This window comes from Neofelis nebulosa, chromosome 13 (genome assembly GCF_028018385.1).
Source record: "Neofelis nebulosa isolate mNeoNeb1 chromosome 13, mNeoNeb1.pri, whole genome shotgun sequence".
In the NCBI taxonomy this organism is placed as follows: Eukaryota; Metazoa; Chordata; class Mammalia; order Carnivora; family Felidae; genus Neofelis; species Neofelis nebulosa.
Genome location: NC_080794.1, coordinates 32053253 through 32069905, shown reverse-complemented (window position 1 = coordinate 32069905; position 16653 = coordinate 32053253). Strand labels below are relative to the sequence as shown.

General features: G+C 36.6%; 1 protein-coding gene across 3 annotated transcripts in view; it reads left to right on the top strand.

The window, feature by feature from the left end:
• CTNNA3 (catenin alpha 3) overlaps positions 1–16653 on the top strand; it is a 1807132-nt gene that overhangs the window by 1488846 nt on the left and 301633 nt on the right. The gene's annotated exons all lie outside the window — the stretch shown is intronic.

The window sequence follows — 16653 nt, the reverse complement described above, 5'->3', positions numbered from 1 at the left end:
GAATTGATCAGTTTCGTTTCTTTTTTTTTTTAATCACTTTAGCAAAGATTATGTAATAGCAAGCTTTGTTCTTTATTAAAAATCATTTTTGAGGTTGTCTAGATAACTTTTTTCCCTGTTGCTTTGTTATGTTTGCCATATTTATCACCATGCATTATATTTATTTGCTCAAAATTCATTTTTGGGTTCCTGATGTCTGTTCTCTTTGTTATCAAAATATTTTCCCTTCATCTTTAGCTTTATGATTTTAACTGACACTTTCAATTATCTCTCTCTTTCAAACTTCCTAATATTTGGCGATGTTAGATTTCTAAATTTCCTTCCCAAACTCTATTTTTAAAACGTTGTTTATATTTTGTTAGGAAATAAGGTTAACAAAGAGCATCTGTTCCTTTAATTTTGTAGTACTACAGTGCAGCTGGTAACCCAGTAGGCTATCTATTTGGTTCTCACAGGGATCTCTAGGTGTTATAAAGAGTATTATTTTTCTTGCCTGGCTGGTATATAGTCAAAAGCCTAAAGATGGAAACACATATGGATGATGCAATGATTAAGGTTAAGATATCTGTGTTTTATAAACAGGAAAGTCAAGTGTGATAATTGCAAATGGGCCACTTACAGAAGTTAATGTTGATATCAGAATCATGATTTGCATTTCCTGATTTTGGTACTTCATTTGAAATGTTAATGATTCATTTCCACAAGCACTGACTTTTATAATCTTGGAATTTCCTAAGAGAACAGAAAAGCAGAAAAGAGAAATTACAACCCAGACTTTCCTACTATGCAGTATTGAATGCAAAAATATGCCAATGTATAAGTTACCATTATAGTAAAAATACAGATACACAGGTCACATATGTCAAAGTAATTAAACAAGGAGGCCGTTAGACCTAGGTGATTCTAATGCCTTGGCAACCAAACTGAAACCTAAGCCAGACTCAATTCCTGGAGATGTCTCAAGGTTAAGAAATCAAAACACAAGAACACCCAATCACAAATAGTCTTTCTCAAATAAGACAGCTGCTTATGCTGTAGCCAGTCAAATCATTTCTATGCTTTGCTTCTATGTCTGCTTTATAAAAGCCTTTCTTTTCTCTTAGTTCTTGTCAGCCGAAGACTCCCAGCCATTTTTATATGGTGGTGCCCAGTTCAAATTGGTGTTTGCTCAAAAATCATAAGCTCTTCAAATTTTATTTATTTCAGTTTCTTTTTTAACACATTATAGTTATAGGTAATGCATTTGTTAAACTTCAGGGATCTATGTTTGTCTCTAAATACGCCTATGCTAAATTGGCCATACTTTATTTTTGTTGTTCCTGATTTATTATTTATAGCCTTTTTTCTTAGAATAGCAGACAAAGGAATTGAAACTGAACACGTTATGCAAAGGTAATATATAGGATTTTGTTTCATAAAAAAACCTGCCCAACTTAACAGTGACACAAATACTTCAATAACATATGCCACATCATGTCTTGTCCCAAACAGTGCATACAGTTGAAGAGAATATGGACAAAAACAGCACACAAACCATATCAGTGCCACTTGACACTCATACAGGAAATACTTAAAATGTCTGATGAGAAGCAAGAATGAAACATGTTCACTTCAAAGGATATTTCAGAGTAAACTGTAGAATGCTACTAGTTATGTGATAATTGCCTCATTTTCTAAATGATGATAAAGTACTGTTGTTGTTGGCGATGGTATCCTTACTGAGAGGTCCTAAATCTATTAGGTTTTATCAACATGATTTTTGAACCAAAAGAGACTATCAAAAAGCGTGGTAGGATTAGGCCTTTTCAAAGTTTATTTATTTATCTTGGGAGAGAGAGGGAGATTGCCCATAAGAGAGAGCAAGGGAGGGGCAGAGAGAGAGGGAGAGAGAATCCCAAGTAGGCTCCATGCTGTCAGCACAGACAGGCAGCTAGATCTCACAAACCTAAGATCAGGACTGGAGCAGAAACCTAGAGTCCTACACTAAAAGGACTGAGCCACCCAGGCACCCCTTGGCCTTTTCAAATGTAAATAGTCAACCTATTGATTTTGATGGAAAAATACCCTACGGTGGGGAGGCAGGGGATGGAGCAGATAGTACCTTAGCCTTTTCATCCCCAGAGTTAGGGGAATGAAAAGTTGAAACAGAATATGACTATACTTTATATTTTAGAATTGAAATGAAATATGACTAAGTGATGAAAATTGCCATCTTTTAAGAATTTCTTATAATTACAGTTATTTCTTTTCCTTTGCTATAGGTTAGCTCTTGGACTCACTTAGATTTTTTTGATAATACTTTCAGAAAATTCTAACTTATCATTGCACTTATTATGTATTATTAGATTTTCTTTGTCGATTCTCCATCATTTCTATTTTATAAAACTATAACATCCTCCTGAATAGGGACCATATTTATCTTACTCACTAATGTAATATTGACATTGACTGAAGTATTTTTCACACTGGAATACTGGATGCTTATTCTATGGTCTCTTAAAATAAACATTTTTTTTAAAAAATATGCAATTAAAATGCATATTTACAACAGGTACATTAGAAAGAATAGAAAAAAAAAAAGAACAAAATCACCAATGAATTTTATCAGATAGAGATAAGTACTATATATTTTTTCAGATATTTTCCTTGTAGATGTGTGCAATCATATGTTTTTAAATTATTTAGTATTCCAGAATAGGATCAGATTATACATATTGTTCTCAAGTCTCTGTGTTTTTTGTTTTTTTGCTCCTATTTAGGCTTTTCCATCCAAAGCCTCATTTATTGCTGCTTTCTTTTTTTTTTTTAAGTTTTTTTTAATCTTTATTTTTGAGAGAGAGAGAGAATGAGACAGAGTGTAAGTGGGGGAGGAACAGAAAGAGGGAGACACAGAATCCAAAGCAGGCTTCAGGCTCCGAGCTGTCGGCAGAGAGCCCGATGTGGGGCTTGAACTCACAAACTGTGAGATCATGACCTGAGCTGAAGTCGGACGCCTAACCAACTGAGCCACCCAGGCACCCCATATTGCTGCTTTCTAAACTAGTCAAATCATGCTATTTTAGCTTTATGTTTCACACATATGAAGGCAATCCTTTGGCTAGTTGTATAGATTAGCTGAACACCTTCATAGACCTCTTTTTGTTGCAAAGACCCTGGAGCTAGAACTTGAATGACAGAAACCATCCCATTAGCATTTTTGTGGCAGTATTCCATCACTGGTGTAAAATATGAAGTCTTGACAATGAGAGAGAAAAAATTAAAAAAAAAAAAAAGAAGAATCTTAGATAGCCCTATCAGGCAACTCTTGGATGACAGTTTTGTAGGTCATTGTTGCAATTGGAATGAATACTCCATATTTATATCATTTTAGTGTCACAAAAATCTATTATTGATTTCAAGAAAATGGTATTTCGAGAAAATTATGAAGCAAACCTTAACTATGAGGCAAATAATGCCTTCAAATTACAAAGAAAGGTATATCTTGTATTCAATAGTTAGTATTCCATCTAGAGAAGATAGACTAAAAAATATGCCAACTATGTCACATAAGTCATTGCTTGATCCTAACAATTGTGTTTTTATTCTTACAAAGTACAACAATTTCCTTTAAAATTCAAGTAACAAGCCACAGAATCTTATATGAAACTTAGGTAGGCACAAACCTTTGCTAGTTCTGTAAATTTCTTTTCTATTGGTAGTAGAGAGAAAGACACCCTGACCCCATACATACATACACTGGTTGAAAACAAAACCTCTTTCCTCTTTTATAATTGTAGAAGTAGATTAAGGTCTTGAGGTTCTTGTCAGCTATATGTAACTATTTTGCATGAAGAAATGAACTTTTACAAAATCAACAGCTGAACAAATTCTACATGAGCACAAGTATGTTAGAAAGGTAAGCGTGGAGGAATACATTTTTGGGTAACTGCTGTGTGTTATTTCTTTGAAATATGAATTAATTGTCATAGAGTGGGTGGGGATTGGGGAACTATTTCAGAAGACAACTAAAAACTATTGCTGATAATTTTACATTTTCATTGAAAGCTATGAATCGTTCTTAGGTTCACAAACTATATGATTTACAAACACTGCCATGTAACATTTTCTCTAAGAATGAAGAAATTATGCACCCTCACTCTACCCAAGAAAATAGGATAAGGATTAAATATTACCAAATATTTAGATAATCACATGGCTGTTGGCAGGATCCAGTTCCTTTCAGGTTGTCAGGCTCTGTTGGACAGAGTCCACCTTTATTTCCTTATGTGTGCTACTTCACAGAGCAGCTCACTACATGGCAAATGCCTCATCAGAATCAAGTAAGTGGGAAGATTAGAGAACACACATGAGGAAAACAAATAACAGTCTTCTATAAACTAGTCTGGGAAGTGACATCTCATGTTGCTATATTCGGTTCACAAGAAGCAGGTCGCTGGATTCAGCCTACACTCAAGGCAAGGAGAACACACGTAGTTGTAAATGCTAGGAATCAGGGATCATTGGAGGCCATTTTAGAAGCTGATCACCACACAAAATAACACGTTGCCCTCATGGTGTTTTTTTTTTTTTACCAGCCTCAAGGATATAGGTCACTATATAGGGCTTTTCCATTTCACTTAGGTCAGTCTCAATCAAACACTGCTAACACAATATTATAAAATCAGATCTTTTACAGCAGACAAGAAACTATAGATTTTATAGGAATGCATAGCAGTAGTGAAATTTCTTTAAAGGTGAATATTCATTAGTCATCCTTCACAAACGTATCTTCAATGTGATGATATTTGGCAGGTGTGTGTGTGTGGGTGTGTGTGTGTGTGTGTGTGTTTGGGTGTGTGTGTTTACATGTGTGTTTGTTTAACTCTGTAGGGGGCACTGGAAAAAGAAATCCCGCTATTTAATAAGAGAAGGTGGATTCTTGTTGAAGAGCCATACTTGATTTATAACAAGTATATATTTTTTTGGGTTATTTGATAAGCATTTTATTGAAGGGCAATATACATACAAATAAATACAAAATCAGATATACAGTTTCATGACTTTTTACAAAGTGAAGACACCATGTAGTCAAGAAATGCAATATTGTCAGTATGTCAGAACATGCCTGTGTTCCCATCCAGTTACTAACTTTCCAGAAAGTAACCATTTTTCTCTACCACTTCTTCATCTGTTCTGGCTGCTAGCACAAAGTACCATAGACTGGGTGGTTTATAAATGACAGAAATTTATTTCTCGCGGTTCTAGTGGCTAGAAATCTGAGATCAGAGTGCCAGCATGGTCGAATTCCGGTGAGAACCCTCTTCTGGGTTGTAGACTGCTGAATTCTCGTTATATCCTCACATGGTGGAGAGCAGAGAGCATCAAGCTCTCTCATGAGTTTAAGAAAGACACTAATCCAGTCATGAAGGTAGCCCTGGTTACCTCATCTAATGCTGATCAGCTCCAAAAGGCCCCACTTCCTATTATCATCACATTGGGGGGGGTGGGTAGGGTTTCAATATATAAAATTTGGAGAGACACAAATATCCCCTTTAACAACCACCATAAATTAGTTTTTCTGTCATTTTTCTAAATATATAAATGGAATCAAGTATGTATATATATTTTAAATGTTTTTATTTATTTTTTGAGAGAGAGTGCAAGCGGGTCTTGAGAGAGAGTGCAAGAGAGAGAGGGGAACAATGGATCCGAAGTGGGCTATGCGCTGATAGGCTGAGAGCAGAGCCTGGTGTGGGGCTCGGACTCACAAACCAGGAGATCTTGACCTGAGTGAAGTCCAATGCGTAACTGACTGAGCCACCCAGGCGCCACTCAAGTATGTACACTTTTACAACAAGGCTATTTTACTCAAAATGGTTTGTGAGATTTGTTTAGCCAGGTTCACTCATTTTCATGCTTTGAAATAGGTGTTCTATTGTAAGCTTTTGGCAATACTATTAGTGCTGCTATGAACATTCTTTGTACATACCTTCATATGTGTGCTAACACCAATGAATACATTTCCAATGGGTTTATACATGTAGGAGTGTCCTGAGCCATTAGGTATGATGGATTCAGTTTTAGAAGACATTGCCATTTTCTAAAGTTCCGTATCAATTTTATATGCACCAGAATTGCACAAGAGTTGCTTTTTAAGTTATTCCACATTTTGGCCAACACTTGATCGTGATTAGTCATTTTCATTTTAGCCATTCTAGTTGATGTTAGAGGTATTACATTTTAATAGGCATTTCCTTGATGGATGTGGATTTTGAGAAGTTTTTCAAAGTTTATTGACCATTTGAATTACCTATTTTGGGAAGTACTTATAAGACTCTTACCTATTTTTTTAAAATGAATAGTCTGATTTTTTTATTGACTTACAAGATTATTATACATTCTAGATGCTTTTCATTGGTCAGATAAATGTATTATTATGGATATCTTCTTTCCCTTCAGTAGCTTGCTTTTCACTTGATGGCTTATTTGAGAGAAATCATTTTTTATTTTAATAAAATCCAATATATGAATTGGACTTTTGCTTTATGGTTAGTGACTTTTGTCTTGTTTAAGAAATAATTGCCAAACATCAAGGTCATGATATTGCATAGAAACTTTATTGTTCTTCCTCTTATATTTAGATGTACAATTTACCTGGAATTGACCTTTGACTATGTTATGATATAAAGGTCAAGACACATTTTTCCCCCATGTGGTTATCATATAGCTCTGTTAACAATTGTTAAATCAACCATCTTTCCCCACTTCAATTCAAGGTCAACTTTGTCATACATCAAGTGACTGTATAAATGTCAATCTGTTTCTGGACCATCTTGAGAACTGACATCTTTATAATACTGAATCTTCTTTTTTTTTTATTTTTGTAATATATGAAATTTATTGTCAAATTGGTTTCCATACAACACCCAGTGCTCATCCCAAAAGGTGCCCTCCTCAATACCCATCACCCACCCTCCCCTCCCTCCCACCCCCCATCAACCCTCAGTTTGTTCTCAGTTTTTAAGTCTCTTATGCTTTGGCTCTCTCCCACTCTAACCTCTTTTTTTTTTTTCCTTCCCCTCCCCCATCGGTATAATACTGAATCTTCTAATGAATAAACATGATACATTGTATTCATTGTCTATTGCTGCATAACATATTATCACAAGTTTAAGGGTTTAAAATGAAACAAATTTGTTATCTTGCTGTTTCCATGGGTTGGTAGTCTGGATGCAAATTAGCCAGACTATTCACAGTCTTACTAGGCTGAAATCAAGGTGTTAGCCAGGACTGATATCTCATCTGAACCTTGGAGAACCTTAGGATTTAACTCTAAAACCAGTGTATGTCTTTTGATCTCCCTGGATCCCTGTCCTCTGTTTAGTTGGCGAAACGGTATTTTCTATTTCTGTGGTAAAAAGAGTTTTTCCTTAGAAGCAGTAGGGTAGTATTAAGATAATTTATTCAGTAGTGCTAATTTGGCCTTTTGAAATCTGGGAGTAAGGAGGAGTTGAGAGAGAATGGGGGCTTTGTCAGATAATTGTGAGACTCTTAACTTTCTCATTGTTGGAATTCTTACAAATAGAGCTAAATCATACACATATTTGTGGATAATTGGATAATAATTGCTAGTTTATTTATTTTAGTTTTGCAGTGAGCTTCTCTAGAAGAAGGGGAGGATAAGATAAAGTATCTTCATCAATTTAAAATACACACCCATTCTAGACATTTCATTTGTTTGCCTTTTACTCTGAAACGAGTGGTCACTAAAACCACTAATTATATTGTATGAATACGCCATGGTATAAAATGATGAAAACCAGCATTAAAATTGGGAGTCAAGAAGCCAAGCTTCTGTTGTGTCAGGTTACATTCTTAAACCTTCATATTCTGTGGGGAAGCCCTCACCCTCTAAAATGTTTCGGAGGGATGACTTCAGCAGAAATGAAGTACTTGATGATCCAGTAAATCTTGTGAGTTTTATCCATTATGAAATTATTCCATATGGAAAGACTTATTGAAAATGAAGTTTGACTCAGAAAATAAAATCACATGTAAGAACTAAATTTATACTGCTTGTAAAAAACTGTTAGGACTATAAATTTCAGTGTATAATTGCTGAATTTAATTGCTACCATAATATGGTTAGCTTATATATTAGGAGAGCAATGCCCTCTCTTCTGGAGTTAGAAATTTTAGGACTTTAATGAAAACATATCAGTTAACTTTAGATAAAGTCCTTTATGGCGTCCTTTTCTTAATTATGTTAAAACATAACCAAGCACATAAGAATTACCGTCAGTGTCAGACTCTCCTCCCTACCCACCTTGTGAGAAGAAAAATTGAAAAAGAAATTCCTAACTTAAAAGCAAATATTTCAGGATAAAATTATTGCAACCCACATTATTATCATGGGAAGGAGAAAAATATTATATGACATTTCCAGGTACCGAGTCTTAAGGAGAAAGTATTTTGTACTAATTAACACTACCTGGAAAAGCATGGACTGTGAATTATGGCAGGCATGAGTTTGAATCTTCACTGGGTAAATCTTTATGGAACTGAACGTTCCTACTAAATATTAATGTGATAACCTTGGGTATTATATCTGGCCAACAATCGACAGGGTGGGTAATTTATAGTTATAAGCCTCAGTTTCTTCACCTGTAAACTAGATTAAATGAAGATTTATGATCGCTTTTTGCCAATCCTAAACCACCCCCCCCCCAAATCCTCTGAAAAACAGGACCTACTCTCATAAATCATTTGGTGGCAAAAGTTGTGTGAAGTGTTATAGGGGTAGTGAGAGTCTTTTTAAAATCTTATCTAGTATGAGTTATTATAACTTTGATTGTTGAACTATTAATGCAATGGAGAGAGAACAACATGCATTAGTTTTCTCCAATCCAAAAGAATATGAATTCTATGATATATTTTGATCCACAGAGTTTCTATAAAATAATATGGACACATATATTTACTTTTCATAAATAACACAGTACCTACTATACAAAAAATGCTAACTTCCTTTCTGCTACTTGGTATTATTCTTTAGATATTTAGATATTTATTCCTTACTTGTTTTATCTGGCTCATATTGATTTTTCCTAAACTTCAGAAACATTACAAACAAAAAATTGAGCCAAAGATACATTTCAGGGATGTTCTAAAGGTCAGCTTCAGAATTACAGACATTTTTATGAAGGATTTTTTTTTTGTACCTCAAGAGCTGAGAGCAGCTCAGCCCAAATCTCTAATTATCTACATTTCAAATACATCAAATCAAGTAAATAAAATAAGGTTAAAACAGTTATTACCAAGTACTTTAAAAAACAAAGACACTTGATCAGATGAACTTGGTCTAGAAAAGAATACCCATATAGAAATGAATTAATTTTATTTTGAAATATTTGCTGCTATCTGAACACCTATAATATTTCAGGGCATTCATTTGTTTCCATGCCCTTCTGCTAGACTGTAGGACCTTTGACAGTAGGATCCATTTCTTTCTTTCTCCCTTCCTTCCTTCCTTCCTTCCTTCCTTCCTTCCTTCCTTCCTTCCTTCTTTCCTTCCTTCCTTCCTTCCTTCCTTCCTTCCTTCCTTCCTTCTTTCCTTCCTTCCTTCCTTCCTTCCTTCCTTCCTTCCTTCCTTCCTTCCTTCCATTCTTCCTTCCTTTCTTCCTTCTATTGTTCCTTCCTTCCTTCTTTCCATTCTTTCTTCCTTCCTTCCTTTTTTCCTCCCTTCGTTCCATTCTTCCTTCCTTCCTTCTTTCCATTCTTCCTTCCTTAATTCCTTTTTTCCTCCCTTCCTTCCATTCTTCCTTCTTTCCATCCATCCATCGTTCCATTCTTCCTTCCTTCCATCCATCCATCGTTCCATTCTTCCTTCCTTCCTTCCATCCATCGTTCCATTCTTCCTTCCTTCCTTCCTTCCTTCCATCCTTCCTTCCATCCTTCCTTCCTTCTATCCTTCCTTCCTTCCTTCCTTCTACCCTTCCTTCCTTCCTTCCTTCCTTCCTTCCTTCCTTCTTTCCTTTTTTCCTCCCTTCCTTCTATTCTTCCTTCCTTCCTTCCATCCATCCTTGCATTCTTCCTTCCTTCCTCCCTCCCTTCCTTCCTCCCTCCCTTCCTTCCTTCCATCCTTCCTTCTTTTTTTCTTTCCTTCCTTCCTTCCTTTAAATCCAACTTCTTTAATACATAGTAAGCACTCAGTAATTTTTAAATAAATAAAATAAACATAAATGAAAAAAGGCAAAAAAAATAAGAGAACCACTTTAGATTCATGGTTAAATGACAGTGTTTGAATTAAAATCCAGATATATAAGTAGCAATGCAGAGAATGAGTAGATATTTTCAATGAACAAGGTCCTTTCTAACTTTATCAGGCACAGAGTAGTTATGACTCCTGATTATATACTGTTCAGATGTGGGGGTCATCTTCATAAAATTACTAAGAAGCATGAATAAAAAGAAAAAAAAGTCATATAGAAGTAGAAATCAAAGAAGAAAAGAGGAATCAGGCCAAAAGAAAAAGATTAAATTGAATTGATGGGTACCATGAAATAGGTGGAAACTGCTAGTTTCTAGCAAAACTTTCAAGACTAAAGAAAACAGCTCAAATCAATATATTTTATGTCATTAAAGTGAACCAATTTTAATTAAAATAATAAAGGTCCAATGACCCATTGATTGGACAATAACCTAGGTCATAAAAAATGCAAGGCTTTCTTCTGTAATTTGTACTCAACCCAGAAGCCTCTGGTCTTCTGTCTCTCTTAAAGCAAATCCCAAAATGCAAAACAATTGCTTTCAAGCACTATGATTGTAAATAAAATTTCTTTGTAAAATTGTGCTTGGCTGACAAAACTGAAGCACATACATGTCATACACTCTGAGTCTAAAGTTCTCTCTTGGGGCGCCTGGGTGGCTTGGTCGGTTGGGCGTCAGACTTCGGCTCAGGTCATGATCTCGCAGTCCGTGGGTTCGAGCCCCGTGTCGGGCTCTGTGCTGACAGCTCGGAGCCCGGAGCCTGTTTTGGATTCTAGGTCTCCCTCTCTCTCTCTGCCCCTCCCCTGTTCATGCTCTGTCTCTCTCTGTCTCAAAAGTAAATAAACGTTAAAAAAAAATTAAAAAAATAAATAAATAAAGTTCTCTCTTGTCCAGCAAGAGAGCAGAGTCAGTATTAAAATGCAAGAGATGACTAATGTCTGGGAGAAGACAAGAGCCCCAAATAAGGGTCCCTGCTCCGTATTTATTAAGATCAGAAGGCTTACAAACGTGATGGGTGTGCACAAAGAGAAAATGAATCTGTGAACATTAACTCATGGGCATGAGGGAAAGGAGGTTTTGAAGATCGACGGTGTTGGGGGTTTGGGTCAATGTAAACCAAAATTCTGGCACCAGGCAGATGTTATGTTACTAGCTGACAAGAGGCACCTTGTCTGTTTATCTTAGCCAGCCTAGGGGATAAGACAGATAGAGCCTGCAACCACAAGGTCAACAAGGCACCTTTCTTTTGTTAATTAGCTCTGCTCTGGGCGACTTCCTCCTGCAGTGGTCTATAGCCCTATTTACCTGTTTACCTAATTTGGTCCTTCCTTCTTGTGAAAGAAGCTTTCTGCTATAGTACTAACTTGGAGGGCATTATCACCCTGAATACCTAACCTGGCTTACCTCATATACCTTTGTATAGGGGCCTTTGCCCCCTTTCTCTATCTTGGGGACATTTGTCCCCCTTCTCTATCCTTATTCGCCTAATCTTGTTTACCCAAACTTGGGTGTGAGCATCCTATGGCTTTGTAATTCTTTATGCCTTGCTAACCCATTGGTGCAAGCTCAGGGAATTCCTAAGCTTACTCCCCATACATACCCATGCTAAACAGTATGTCTTAAGATTCCCCCCACCCTCTGCCCCACTGGCTTGTTACATGCCTTGTTATTACATTCAAAATGTCTCCTTTGAACTTGGGATTTACAAATGTATCTGACCTATCATTCATTCTTCTGACTGTATTGTTAAAAATGTAATGGAATTATGTTCATTGTTTTCCTGAAAACTATTAATTAATAAGTACTATTTGGTTAGATGAGTGACACAGTGAAATTTAATAATAGCAGCATTGAATCTAGAGTGACATAAGTCAGCTAAGACTTTATGGAGATCAGTGGGAAGCTCATTGGTTGTTAAGATCTCAGAGAAGTTATCATGTTCTTTGGACTTAAAGATCAACAAACATTTTTTTTCAGGGCATCCAGAATTGATCAGGATTATAGTAGCTAGCTTTTCCTAACACGGCCACAAAACACTTAAATTGAAAACAGTTAACTTGAATGTTCATTTAATACCAGCTAGCTAGTTTACTGGGCCTCCTCTGGGAAAATTTGTGTACTAAGTCAGGTTATAGTTAGAAAGTGGCTTGGTGAATGTTCAATCAGAGCCAGAGTTGGTTGGATGATCTGGTGTCATCAATTCTATGTTACCCTTAATAGGGAGAAACATTGGCCAAGGGAATTCACATTACCTGGCCAGGATATATGTTCTTACAAACAGCAGAGGAAACACATTAACAGCCCCTTTTGTTTTATATTTTCTTCAAAGAGGGTAAGCTTCACTGTTTTAAAGTTATATTCTCCAAACTATAATCACAATCTAGTTCCACCTTTCTAAGATAACATCATGGACATCTTAGCTGTGTTTAAAATGTGGAACAATTTTATAGAAAATTTTCCAACTGCTTTTTGCATCTGGTAAATCTCATCCATGTTTCTATATTCATGGATATCTTTATGCTTAAGTTGTATTCACAACTACATATTGTAGTTGTCTATTGCTGCATAACAATTGATCTTAGTGCCTTAGAAGTACATTTATTATCTCAGAGTTTCTGTGATTTAGGAATCCTGCAATGACTTATCTGGATAGTTTTGGTTTAGGTTTTCTCACTGGGTCTCAGTCAATGTGTTGGCCACAGTTTAGAGTATATGAAGACTTGACTGGGACTCAGGAATATGGTTCTAAGATTATTCATGTTGCTGTTGACAGGAGGATAACTCCTTAACCATGTGGGCTACTCACATGTCTTTTCCCACAGCAAGTGATGAGAAAGAGAGGCAGAGAAGGAAAGAAAAGCCACTGTTCTGTATAACGTAATATCAGGGTTACCATACTATTAATTTTGGCCATATCACATTGGTCACATAGACCAATCCTGATACAACATGGGAGGGAACATTGAAAGAGTGTGAATACCAAAATTTGAGGATCATTGGAGGCCATCGTGTAGGCTGATTTCCAGTTTGCCCTATGATCCCCAATGATTCATACCCCTGGAACATTCAAAGAATAATCACCCTTTCCCAAAGCCCCACAAGCCCATCTTATTACAGCATCAGCACATAATCTAGAATCTCAGTGTATGAATCAGGTCCAGGTATGGATAAGTCTCCTTGGGTATAGTTCTATAAGTACAGTCTCTCCAGGACTGTTCATCTTCATTTGTAGGCTGGTAAACTAAAGAAATAAGTTATCTGTGTTCACATACTCAACATACAAAGGTGAGGCAGGCATAGGATAATCACCATAGATATTTCTTCATTTTTTTTTGTTTGTTTATTTATTTTTGAGAGAGAGAGAGAGAGAGAGAGTGAGAGAGAGAGAAAGTGCAAGTGGGGTAGGGGCAGAGAGAGGGAGACACAGAATCTGAAGCAGGCTCCAGGCTCTGAGCTGTCAGCACAGAGCCTGATGTGGGGCTTGAACTCAAAAACTGCAATCATGACCTGAGCCAAAGTTGGATGCTTAACTGACTGAGCCACCCAGATGCCTCTCACCATAGATATTTCTAATACGAAAGGGGAAAAATAGAAGATACACAGGAGTATTTGGTACCTAGAAGTTTTTAAATCCAGCCAGAAAACATTGGAAATTTATTGATTAGGACTCTGTCCTATTCCTGCCAAGGAGTGTTTCCTACATTGACCATGTCTCCATTTTGGTTCTACCTTGAGTTATACTTTATCCTCATGAAAGATAGAGCATATTTACAGATACGTAGTCTTCTGAGCAGTCTGATTTCTCCTTGAAGGTCTCTTTTTATTTCCATTGTATTTGTTCCTTACATTCTAGGCTGACAGTGTTTCTGCCACTATCATTTTTTTCAAAGGAAATTACAGTTATCCTATTCACCTCCTGAGGGATACGTCATTAGACAAAGCCACTCCCAAAAGTACCCTGGAGAAAAGCCTTTCTTTACGTTGGTATTCTGCTGAAACAATGAAGTCTCCCCAGCTCCCCACACCCCAGCCTTCTAAAATCACTGTTGTTTGGTTGAGAGACAGACTTTTAGAAAGAACCTCTCTTCAGAGGCATAACCTTTGATCATTCTGAGATCTCAAAGGCATGCTTTCCCTTCAGCTTTATATAGGCTTTCCTCAGGGTTTCTTGAATGTGATCTTTTCTTGGAATTCATTTCTTAATATCACCATTGTTTACTTCTAACAGAGGTGGGAATCTTAAAATTAAGACTTGCTTAGATTATAAGATTTTATCTAGCATCCCTATCCCACCCTTTTCAGTGTACCATTTCCTTATTGCACTTTTGTCTAAAGAGTAAGAAGAAACTAGGAGACACTTTCAACATAGTAGTTGGAAATCTCCACAACTAGCTCAACCAGTTTATTGCTATAAATATATATGTTTTTTTACCTTCCACATTTCTGCGGGTAACTGGATATGCTTTCTGTCACTACTTAATGAGGAATCTTTCTGCCAATTTTTAGTAAGATTTTTTTCCATACTTCTTTTAAGTCTTCTCTTCCAGCTTTTACACAAGTCAGTTCTAAAAACAGTGTGTTTAAGGCACTTTAAGACCTCCCCAGAACTTTTCTCAAAATCCCTGCAGTTTATTTAGCTCCATTCATTACCTAGTTTCAAAACCAATCTCATATTTTAAGTTTTTATCATTATAGGTAGGATTAGACTTCTTATATCAAAACATTTATTTGCTATTTATGGTGGCATAATGAAGCACACAAAACTTTGCTTTTTAGAACAATATTTATTATCTCACTGTGTGTGTGCATGCGTGCGTGCGTGTGTGTGTGTGTGTGTGTATGTATTAGGAATCTTGGAGTGTCTTAGCTGGTTGAGTTTGGTTAAGTGTCTCATAAGGTTGCAGTCAAGGTATTGGGCAGCATTACAGTTCTGAAAGACGTAACTGGGGCTGAAGAGTTCATTTCTAAGCTCTCCTATGTGGTTTCGGCAGGAGACTTCAATTCCTCACCACTGGGCTTCTCTCATAGAGCTTATCACAACATGGCTTCCTCTAGAACAAATGATGAAAGAGAGACAGAGAGGAGAGAGAGACAGGGAGAAAGAGAGAGAGACAGAGAGAGAGAGAGAGAGGGAAAGAGGAAAGGTAAAGAGAAAAACCAAATCTTGGAGGTATATTCCATCACTTCTGTCATAATCTATCAGCCACACATTCCAATCTTAGTAAAACATGGAGGGAGGTTACACAAGGTTGTGGATTCCAGGAGGAGGCAGGGGTTATTGGGGACCGTATCAGAAGCTGGCTACCACAGATAGTATGGATGTGGTTTGTTCAAACTTAGGAAGCACTAAAATAGAGTAGTTAAAACAAGGCTCCCTATTCTGGAAAAAAAATTGGCAATTTCTTAAAAAGAAAAGCTAAATATACACTTACCTTATGATCCAGCAATTACATTCTGGGAGTTTATTTCAGAGAAATGAAAATTTAAGTCTACACAAAAATATATACATAATTGTTCATAGCAGCTTTTTATAATAGTCAAAAAATGGAAACAATCAAAATATTCATATGAAGAGTTAACACAAACTGTGGTGTACTCATACCATGGGACACTACTTGGCAATAAAAAGAAACAGACTATTGATATGTGCAACAACTTGAACGAACCTCAGGGCATTATACTGAGTGGAAAAGAATGTCATTCTCAAAAGGTTACATACTGTATGATTCCACTTATACAGATTTCTTGAAATAAAAATATAGAATGGAGAACAGATTAATGGTTGTCAGGATTTAAAGAGAGTTAATGGGGAAGGATAGGTGTGACTATAAAAGGATAGTCTGAGGGAGATCTCTGTGGTATGGAATAGTTCTATATCTTCTTGGTTGTGGTGGTGGTTACATGAATCTACACACGCAATAAGATTACATGAAAGTATATACACACTTTACACCAAAGGCAATTGCATAGTACTGATACTATACTGTAGTTGTGTACAATGTAACCATTGAGGGGTAAAGAGTGCATGGGATCCCTCTGTGCAATCTTGCAACTTTCTGTAAATATATAATTATTTCAAAATAAACGTTTAAAAAAATAATACATGGCCCTTCAAATCAGACAGTGTTCAAATCCCAGCTCTGTTAGCTACCAACTGTGGATAGATTACTTAACTATTTTTTATTAGTTTACAAAATTCTGTGGGCTCCTGGGTGGCTCAGTCAGTTGGGCATCTGACTTCGGCTCAGGTCATGATCTCACAGCTCGTGAGTTCAAGCCCCACGTCAGGCTCTATGCTGACAGTTCAGAGCCCGGAGCCTGCTTCGGATTCTGTGTCTCCCTCTCTCTCTGTCCCTAACCCACTCCCATTCTGTCTCTGTCTCTCTCAAAACTAACTAAACATTT